This window comes from Balaenoptera physalus, assembly GCF_965194825.1.
Source record: "Balaenoptera physalus genome assembly, chromosome: 14".
Classification (NCBI taxonomy): Eukaryota; Metazoa; Chordata; class Mammalia; order Artiodactyla; family Balaenopteridae; genus Balaenoptera; species Balaenoptera physalus.
In genome coordinates, this window is record NC_138893.1 from 18,987,564 (window position 1) to 18,998,553 (window position 10,990).

A 10,990-nucleotide genomic window follows, 5' to 3' on the forward strand; every position below is an offset into this window, starting at 1 on the left:
GATTAATATGTGTCTTGGCATGTTTCTCTTCGGATTTATCCTGTATGGGACTCTCTGTGCTTCCAGGACTTGATTAAATATTTCCTTTCTCATATTAGGGAAGTTTTCAACTATAATCTCTTCAAATATTTTCTCAGTCCCTTTCTTTTTCTCTTCTTCTTCTGGGACCACTATAATTCGAATGTGGGTGCATTTAGTATCGTCCCAGAGGTATCTGAGACTGTCCTCAATTCTTTTCATTCTTTTTTCTTTATTCTGCTCTGCAGTAGTTATTTCCACTATTTTATCTTCCAGGTCACTTATCATTTCTTCTGCCTCAGTTATTTTGCTATTGATCCCATCTAGAGTATATTTAATTTCATTTATTGTGTTTTTCATCGTTGCTTGGTTCCTCTTTAGTTCTTCTACGTCCTTGTTAAATGTTTCTTGCATTTTGTCTATTCTGTTTCCAAGATTTTGGATCATCCTTACTATCATTATTCTGAATTCTTTTTCAGGTAGACTACCTATTTCCTCTTCATTTGCTAGGTCTGGTGTGTTTTGACCCTGCTCCTTCATCTGCTGTGTGTTTTTCTGTCTTCTCATTTTGCTTATCTTACTGTGTTTGGGGTCTCCTTTTCACAGGCTGCAGGTTCGTAGTTCCCGTTGTTTTTGGTATCTGTCCCCAGTGGCTAAGGTTGGTTCAGTGGGTTCTGTAGGCTTCCTGCTGGAGGGAACTAGTGCCTGTGTGGATGAGGCTGGATCTTGTCTTTCTGATGGGCACGTCCACGTCTGGTGGTGTGTTTTGGGGTGTCTGTGGCCTTATGATTTTAGGCAGCCTCTCTGCTAATGGATGGGGCTGTGTTCCTGTCTTGCTAGTTGTTAGGCATAGGGTGTCCAGCACTGTAGCTTGCTGATCGTTGAGTGAAGCTGGGTCTTGATGTTGAGGTGGAGATCTATGAAAGATTTTTGCCGTTTGGTATTACGTGGAGCTGGGAGGTCTCTTGTGGAGCAATGTCCTGAAGTTGGCTCTCCCACCTCAGAGGCACAGCCCTCATGCCTGGTTGGAGCACCAAGAGCCTTTCATCCACACGGCTTTCTCACTCCGACGGCCAGTCGCCCTTCAGACCACGTCCACACTGCTCCCCAGTGCTCCCGCCCCCAGCCCGCGATACCTGAGGGAAACTTCTCCCACGCCCCCTCCGACAGTACTCTTAACTCAGACCCTGACACTATCCATAATAAAGACCCTGACACTAATCCCAACTTAGGCACTGACACTGTCCGTAACTCAGGCCCTGACACTACCCCCATCTCAGCCACTGACACCTTCCCTAAATATGGCCCTGACACTACTCGCAACTCAGGCACTGACGCTGTCCCTAACTAAGGGAATGGTACTACTCCCAACTCAGACACTGGCGATGTCCGTAATTTAGGCTGTGACAATACTCCCAAGACAGGCACTGACACTGTCCCTAACTAAGGCCCTGACACTACTACCATCTCAGGCACAGATAATGTGCCTAACTAAGGCTCTGACACTACTCCCAACTCAGGCACTGACATTGTCCCTAAATACGGCCCTGACATTACTCACACCTCAGGCACTGAAGCTGTCCCTAAGTAAGGCCCTGACACTACTCCTAACTCAGGCTCTGACACTATAACTAAGAAAGGCCCTCACACTACTCCTAACTCAGGCATTGATACTGTCCATAATTTAGGCCCTGACACTACCCATAAATAAGACACTGACACTCTCCCTAACTAAGGCCCTGAGACTACTCCTACCTCAGGCAATGACACTGTCCATAACTAAGGCCTTGATACTACTGCCAACTCAGACTCTGACACTGCCCCTAACTATGTCCCTGACACTACTCCCAACTCAGGCACTGCCAACTCAGACTCTGACACTGCCCCTAACTATGTCCCTGACACTACTCCCAACTCAGGCACTGACAGTGTCCCTAATTAAGGCACTGACATTACTCCCAACTCAGGCACTGAAGCTATCCCTAATAAGGCCCTGAAACTACTCCAAAGTCAAGCACTGATGATGTCCCTAACTAAGGTTCTGACACTGCTCCCAACTCAGGCACTACAAATCTCCCTAACTAAGGCCTTGACACCACTCTTTACTCAGGCCCTGACACTGTCTCTAACAACGACCCTGACACTACTTCCAACTCAGCCACTGACATTGTCCCTAACTAAGGCCCTGACACTACTCCCAACTCAGGCACTGACACTGTCCCTAACTAAGACCCTGATACTACTCCCAAGTCAAGCACTGATGATGTCCCTAAGTAAGGTTCTGACACTGCTCCCAACTCAGGCACTACAAATCTCCCTAACTAAGGCCTTGACACCACTCTTAACTCAGGCCCTGACACTCTCCCTAACAACGACCCTGACACTACTTCCAACTCAGCCACTGACATTGTCCCTAACTAAGGCCCTGACACTACTCCCAAATCAGGCACTGACACTGTCCCTAACTAAGACCCTGATACTACTCCCAACTCAGGACCTGACACTGTCCTTTACCAATGGCCTGACACTACTCCCACCTCAGGCACTGACACTGTCCCTAAATAAGGCAGTGAAAATAATCCCAACATAAAAACTGACACTGTCCCTAACTGGGCCCTGGTACTACTACCACCTCAGGCACTGACACTGTCCCTAACTAAAGCCCTGAAATTACTCCCAACTCAGGCACTGACCCTGTCGACAACTTAGGCCCCTACACTAGGCACAACACAGGCCCTGACACTGTCCCTAAATACCGCTCTCACACTACTCCTAAATCAGGCCCTAACACTATAACTAACTCAGGCACTGACACTAGCCTAAATAAGGCCCTGACTCCACTCCTAACTCAGGCACTGGCACTGTCACTAACTAAGGCCATTACACTACTCCTAACTCAAGAACTGACACTCGGTAACTAAGGCTTTGATACAATACTTAACTCATGCCCTCACACTGTCCTTAACTAAGACCTGACACTACTCCCAACACAGTCACTGACATTGTTCCTAACTAAGGCCCAGAGACTACTCCCAATTCAGGCCCTGACACTCTCCCTAACTAAGGCACTGATATTAAGCCCAACTCAGGCACTGACACTGTCCCTAACTAAGGCCCTGACACTACTCCCATCTCAGGCACTGATAATGTGCCTAACAAAGGCTCTGACACTACTCCCAACTCAGTCACTGACATTGTCCCTAACCACGGCCCTGACATTACTTCCACCTCAGGCACTGAAGCTGTCCCTAACTAAGGCCCTGACAGTACTCCTAAATCAGGCCCTGACACTATACGTAAGAAAGGCCCTCACACTACTCCTAACTCAGGCACTGACACTGTCCATAACTTTGGCCCTGACACTACCCATAAATCAGACACTGACACTCTCCCTAAATAAGGCCCTGAGACTACTCCAACCTCAGTCCCTGAAACTGTCCCTAACTAAGCCTCGGTCACTGCTCACAACTCCGGCACTGACACTCTCCCTAACTAAGGCCTTAACACTACTCTTAGCTAAGGCCCTAACACTGTCCATAACAAAGACACTGACACTACTCCCACCCCCAGCAGTGATGCTGTCCCTAATAAAGACCCTGACACTAATCCCATCTCAGCCACAGACACTGTCCCTAACTAAGGCCCTGACACTACTCCCAACTCAGGCACTGACACTGTCCAGAATTAAGGTGCTGACATTACTCCCAAATCAGGCACTGAAACTGTTGCTAACTATTTCCCTGACACTACTCACAACTCAGGCCCTGACACTGTCCCTAACTACCGCTCTCACACTACTTCTAATGCAGGCCCTGACACTATTCCTAACACAGTCACTGACACTGTCCCTAACTAAGGCCCTGAGATTACTCATAACTCACGCCCTGACATGGTCCCTAACAAAGCTCCTGACACTAATCCCAACTCAGGCACTGACACTGTCCCTATCTAAGGCCCTGAAACTGTTCACAACTCAGGCACTGACACTGTCCCTTACTAGTGCCCTGACACTACTGCCAACACAGGCACTGACACTGTCCCTAACTATGGCCCTGAGACTACTCCAACCTCATGCCCTGACACTGCCCCTAAATAAGACCCTGATACTACTCCCAACTCAGGCTCTGACAATGTCCCTAACTATGGCCCTGACACTACTCCCAACTCAGGCACTGACATTGTCCCTAACTGAGGCAAGGATACTACTCCCAACTCAGGCACTAAGACTCTGTATCATTGTCATGACAAGAGCCATGGAGCATTGTGATGACAAGGATCATGGAGAATTGTGATGACAAGGGCATGGAGCATTGTGATGACAAGGGTAATGGAGCATTGTGATGACAAAGACCATGGAGAATTGTGATGACAGTGGTCATGGAGAAATGTGATGTCAAGGGGCATGGAGCATTGTGATTACAGGGTTCAGGGGGTATTGTGATGAAAGTGGTCATGGAGTATTGTGATGAAAGTGGTCATGGTGCATTGTGATGAAAGTGGACATGGAGCATTGTGATGAAAAGTGCTATGGAGCATTGTGATGACAGGGGTCATGGAGAATTGTGATGATAGGAGTCATGAGACATTGTGGTGACAGGGATCATGGAGCATTGTGATGAAAGGGGTCATGGATCACTGTGGTTACAGGGATCAAGGAGCATTGTTTTGACAAGCACCATGGATCATTGTGATGAAAGGGGAAATGGAGAATTGTGATGAAAGGAATCATGGATCATTGTGATGACAGGGATCATGGAGCATTGCTATGACAGTGGTCATGGAGCATTGTGATGACAATGGTCATGGCGATTTTTGATGAAAGGGGTCATGGAGCATTGTGATGGAAGGGGTCATGGGGCATTGTGATGACCATGGTCATGGAACATTATGATGAAAGGTCCATGGGGATTTGTGATGACAAGGACCATGGAGCATTTTGATGAAAGGGGTCATGGAGCATTGTGATGAAAGTTGTCATGGATCATTGTGATAAAATGCTCCATGGAGCATTGTGATGACAGGGGTCATGGAGCATTGTGCTGAGAAGGGCCATGGAGCATTGTGATGACAGGCATCATAGGGCATTGTGATGACAGGTGTCATGGAGCTCTGTGATTACAGGGGCCATGGAACATTGGGATGACAAAGGCCATGGAGAATTGTGATGAGAAGTGTCATGGAGCATTGTGATTATAAGGGCCATGGAGCATTTAGATGACAGGGGTCATGGGGAACTGTGATGTAATGGGTCATGGATCATTGTGATTACAGGGATCATGGAGCACTGTGATGACAAGCGCCATGGATCATTGTGAAGAAAGAGGAAATGGAACATTGAAATGAAACGGGTCATGGAGCAATATGAAGACAGGGGTCATGGGGTATTGTGATGAAATGTGTCATGGAGTATTGTGATGACACGGGCATGGAGCATTGTAATGACAAAGGTTTTGGAGTATTGTGTAAACATGCGCCATGGAGCATTGTGATGACAAGGGCCAAGGAGCATTGTGATGAGGAGGACATGGAGCATTGTTATGATAAGGGTCATTGAGCATTGTGATGAAAGGATTAATGGAGCATTGTGATGAAAGGGGTCATGGATCGTTGTGATTACAGGTATAATGGAGCATTGTGATGACAATGGTCATGGAGCATTGTGATGAAAGGTCTCGGGGAGCATTGTGATGAAAGGGGCCATGGGGAATTGTGATGACAAGGGCATGGAACTTTGTGATGAATTGAGTCATGGATCATTTTGAAGTCAGGGGTCATGGAGCATTGTGATGACAAGGGCCATAGACCATTGTGATGAAAATGGTCCTGCAGCATTGTGATGAAAGGGGTCATGAGGTATTGTGATGAAAGGGGTCATGAGGTATTGTGATGAAAGGGGTCATGGATAATTGTGATTACAGGGATAATGGAGGATTGTGAAGAAAAGCACCATGGAGCATTGTGATGACCAGGGCCTTCGAGCAATGTGATGAAAGGGGTCATGGAGCATTGTGATGAATGTGGTCAAGGAACATTGTGATGACAGGGATCATGGCTCATTGTGATGACAAGGGACATGGAGCATTGCCGTGACAAGTGCCATGGAGTATCGTGATGAGAGTGTCATGGAGCATTATGGTGACAGGGTTCAAGGAACATTGTTATGAAACGGGTCATGGAGCATTGTGATGTCAGGGGTCATGTAGCACTGTGATGGCAAGTGTCATGGATCATTGTGATAAAACGGGTCATGGAGAATGGTGATTACAGGGGCCATGGAGCACTGTGATATAAGGACATGGAGCAATGTGATGACAATGATCAAGGAGCATTGTGATGAAAGGGATCATGGATCATCTTGATTAGAGGGATCATGGAGCATCGTGATGACAATGGTCATGGAGCATTGTGATGAAAAGGATCAGGGAGCATTGTGATGAAAGGGGCCATGGGGCATTTTGATGACAAGGGCCATGGATCATTGTGACGACGGGGTCCTGGAGCATTGTGATTACAGGGATCATGGAGGATTGTGATGATAAGGGCGTGGAGCATTGTGATGACATTGGTCATGGAGTATTTTGATGACAAGTGTCATGGAGATTTGTGATGACAAGGGCCAGGAAGCATTGTGAGGAAAGGTGTCAAGGAGCATTGTGATAAATGTGGTCATGGAGCACTGTTATGACAAGGGCCATGGAGCATTGTGCTGAAAAGGGCCATGGAACATTGTGATGACAAGGGTCATGGAGCATTGTGAAGAAAGGTGTCATGGGGCATTGTGATGTGAAATGCCATGAGCATTGTTATGAAAGGGGTCAAGGAGCATTGTGATGAAATTCTTTATGGAGCATTGTGATGAAAGGTGCTAGGGAACATTTTGATGACAAGACCCATGGAGAATTGTGATGACAAGTGTCATGGAGCACTGTGAGGACAGGAGTCATGAGCATTGTGATGACAGGGGTCATGTGGCATTGTGATGAAATGGGGCATGGACCATTGTGATGAAACTGGTACTGGAGCATTGTGATGAAAGAGGTCATGGATCATTGTGATAAAAGGGATAATGGAGCATTGTGATGACAATGGTCATGGAGCATTGTGATGAAAGGGGTAATGGATCATTGCGATGACTGGGGTAATGGAGCATTGTGATGATAAGGCCATTGAGCATTGTGATGACAAGAGCCATGGATCATTGTGATGAAAGGGGTCATGGATCACTGTGATGAAAGGGGTCATGGAGCATTGTGATGAAAGGGGTTATGAATCATTGCGATGACGGGTGTCATGGAGCATTGTCAGGGTAAGGGCATGGAGCATTATAATGACAGGGGACATGGCACATTGTGATGAAAGGGGTTATGGAGCATTGTGAAAACTGGGCTCATGGAGCATTGTGATGACAAGAGTTATGGATCATTGTGATGAATGCGGTCATGGAACATTGTGATGATACGGGCATGCAGACTTGTGATGACAATTATCACGGTGTATTGTATTGAAAAGGGTCATGGAGCATTGTGATGAATGTGGTCATGGAGCAATGTGATGACAGGGATCATGGCGCATTGTTATGACAAGCACCATGGATCATTGTGATGACAAGGACCATGGAGCATTGTCTTGACAAGTGCCATGGATCATCGTGATGACAAGGTCATGGAACATAGTGATGACATGTATTCTGGAGCATTGTTATGAAAAGGGCTCCTGTAATCACAATGCTCCATGACCACTCTCATCACAATGCCAGATAACCCCTGTCATCACAATGCTCCATGGCCCTTGTCATCACAATGCTCTATGACTTCTGTCATCACAATGCTCCATGACCCTTGTCATCACAATACTCCATGATCCCTTTAATCACAATACTCCATTACACCTTTCATCAAATTGCTCCATGACGACTGTCATCACAATTCTCCATGGCCCTTTCCATCACAATGCTCAATGACCATTTTCATCAGAATCCTCGCTGACCCCTTTCATCACAATACTCCATGATCCCTTTAATCACAATGCTCCATGACGCCTTTCATCAAATTGCTCCATGACCACTGTCATCACAATTCTCCATGGCCCTTTCCATCACAATGCTCAATGACCATTTTCATCAGAATCCTCGCTGACCCCTTTCATCACAATGCTCCATGGCCCTTGTCATTACAATTCCCTATGACCCATTTCATCACAATGCTCCATGACACCTGTCATCACAAAGTTCCATGGCTTTCATCATCACTATGCTCCATGGCCCCAGTCATCACAGTGCTCCATGACCCTTTTCATCACAATGCTCCATGCCGCTGACATCAAAATGCCCCATGATCCTTGTCATCACAATGATCCATGACCTCTTTCCTCACAATGCACCAGTACCACTTTCATCACAATGCACCATGCCCTTGTCATGACAATGCTCCATGGCCCGTGAAATCACAATGCTCCGTGACTTTGTCATCACAATGCTCCAGATCTCTTCTCATCACAATGCTCCATGCCCGTGTCATCACAATGCTCCATGATAATGTCATCACAATGCTCCAGGACTCTTGTCATCACAGTGCTCCATGGCGCTTTTCATCACAATGCTCCGTGACCACTTTCATCACAAAGCTCCATATCACCTGTCATCACAATGCCACATGACACCTGTCATCACAATGCTCCATCGCCCTTCTCATCACAATGCTCAAGGACACTTGTCATCACAATGCTCCATGGCCCTTGTCATCACAATGCTCCATGGACCCTGGAACCACAATGCTCCATGCCCTTTTCATCACAATGCTCCAGAACACTTGTCTTCACAATGCTCCATGACAACTGTCATCACAATGTTCCATGACCCTTGTCATCACAATGCTCCATGGTGCTTTTCATCATAATGCTCGATGACGACTTTCATCACAATGCTCCATGTAAACATTCATCACAATGCTCCATTGCCCTTGTCATCACAAGGCTTCATGGCCTTTGTCATCACAATGCTCCATGACCCCTGTCATCGCAATGATCCATGACCTCTTTCATCACAATGCTCCATGATGCCGTCATCACAATGTTCCATGACCTTTGTCATCACAATTCTCCATGGCCCCTTTAATCACAGTGCCCCATGACATCTTGCATCACAGTGCTCCATTACCACTGTCATCACAATGCCAGGTAACCCCTGTCATGACAATGCTCCATGAAACTTGTCATCACAATACTCCATGCAACTTGTCATCACAATGCTCCATGCCCTTGTTATCACAATGGTCAATGGCCCGTTTACTCACAATGCTCCAGTACCCCTTTCATCACAAGTCTCCATTCCACTGGTCATCACAATCCTACATGCCCTTGTCAGCAACATGCCCCATGATCCATTTAATCGCAATGCTCCATGACCACTTTCATCACAATGCTTCATGAGCATTGTCCTTACAATTCTCCATGGCCCTATCATCACAATGCTCCATGACCCCTGTCATCGCAATGATCCATGACCCCTTTCATCACAATGCTCCATGACACCTCTCGTCACAATGTTCCATGTCTTTGTCATCACAATGTTCCATGGCCCCTGTAATCACAGTGTTCCATGACCCGTTTAATCACAATACTCCATGACACCTCTCATCACAATACATCATGACCCTGTAATCACAATGCTCCATAGCCCTTGTCATCACAATGCTCCACGCCCCTTGTCATCACAATGCTCAATGCAGTTGTCCCCACAGTGCTCCATGGCCCCTGTAATCATAATTCTCCATGCCTTTGTCATCAAAATGCTCTAGAAGTTATTTCATCACAATGCTCCATTCCCTTGTCATCACAATGATCCATGGCACTTGTCATCGCAATGCTCTTTCGCGCTTTTCATCAGAATGCTCCATGACAACTTTCACCACAATGCCCCATGCCCCCTGTCATCACAATGCCCCATGCCCCTGTCATCACAATGCTCCATGGCGTTGTCATCACCATGCTGGATGACCCCTGTCATCACAATGATCCATGATCCCTGTAATCACAATGATCCATGATCCATTTCATCTCACTGCTCCAGTACCACTTGCATCACAATGATCCATGCCCCTTGTCATCACAATGGTCCATGCCCTTGTCATCATAATGCTCCATGGCCCCTGTAATCACAATGATCCATGGTCCTTGACATCACCATGCTCCATGACCACTATCATCACGATGCTCCATAACCCATTTAATAACAATGCTCCATGGGCCTTGTCATCACAATGTCCAATAAACACTTTTATCTCAATGCTACATGAACACTTTCATCACAATGCTCCATGACCATTGTCATCACAATGCTCCATATCCCATTTGATCACAATGCTCCATGGCCCTTGTCATCACCGCGCTCCATAACACATTTGATCACAATGCTCAATGGCCCTTGTCATCACAATACTCCATTGCCCTTATCATCACAATGCTCCATGACACTTGTCATCACAATGCTCTATGGCCCTTGTCCTCACAGTGATCCCTGGTGCTTTTCATCGCCTTGCTCCATGACAAATTTCATCAAAATGCTCCATGACCTCTTTCATCACCATGCTCCATGGCCCTTCTCATCACAATGCTCCATGATCATTGTCATCACATTGCCCCATGATCGATGTAATCACAATGATCCATGAAACCTTTCATCACAATGCTCGAGTACCACATTCATCACAATGCTCCATGCCCGTGTCATCGCAATGCTCCATGACACTTGTCGTCACAATGCTCCATGACACCTGTCATCACAATGCTCCATGAACCCTTTAATCACAATGCTCCATGCCCTTGTCATCACAGTGCTCCATTGACCCTGAAATCACAGTGCTCCATGACACCTGTCATCGCAATGATCCATGACCCATTTCATCACAATGCTCCCTGACACCTGTCATCACAATGCTCCATGGCCTTTGTCAACACAATGCTCCATGCCCTTGTC

At 46.6% G+C, this 10,990-nt stretch overlaps 1 long non-coding RNA gene across 1 annotated transcript in view; it reads right to left on the minus strand.

Annotated features, from left to right (window-relative positions):
• Positions 1–8,821, minus strand: part of LOC309642235 — a 29,731-nt gene extending 20,910 nt beyond the window's left edge. Inside the window, exons 1-2 of the long non-coding RNA XR_014253067.1 lie at positions 8,727–8,821; positions 7,780–7,855 (exon numbers count right to left, since the gene is read on the minus strand). This is a non-coding gene — a long non-coding RNA (uncharacterized lncRNA). The remainder of the gene's footprint in view (positions 1–7,779; positions 7,856–8,726) is intronic.
• Between the last annotated feature and the right edge of the window lie 2,169 nt (positions 8,822–10,990).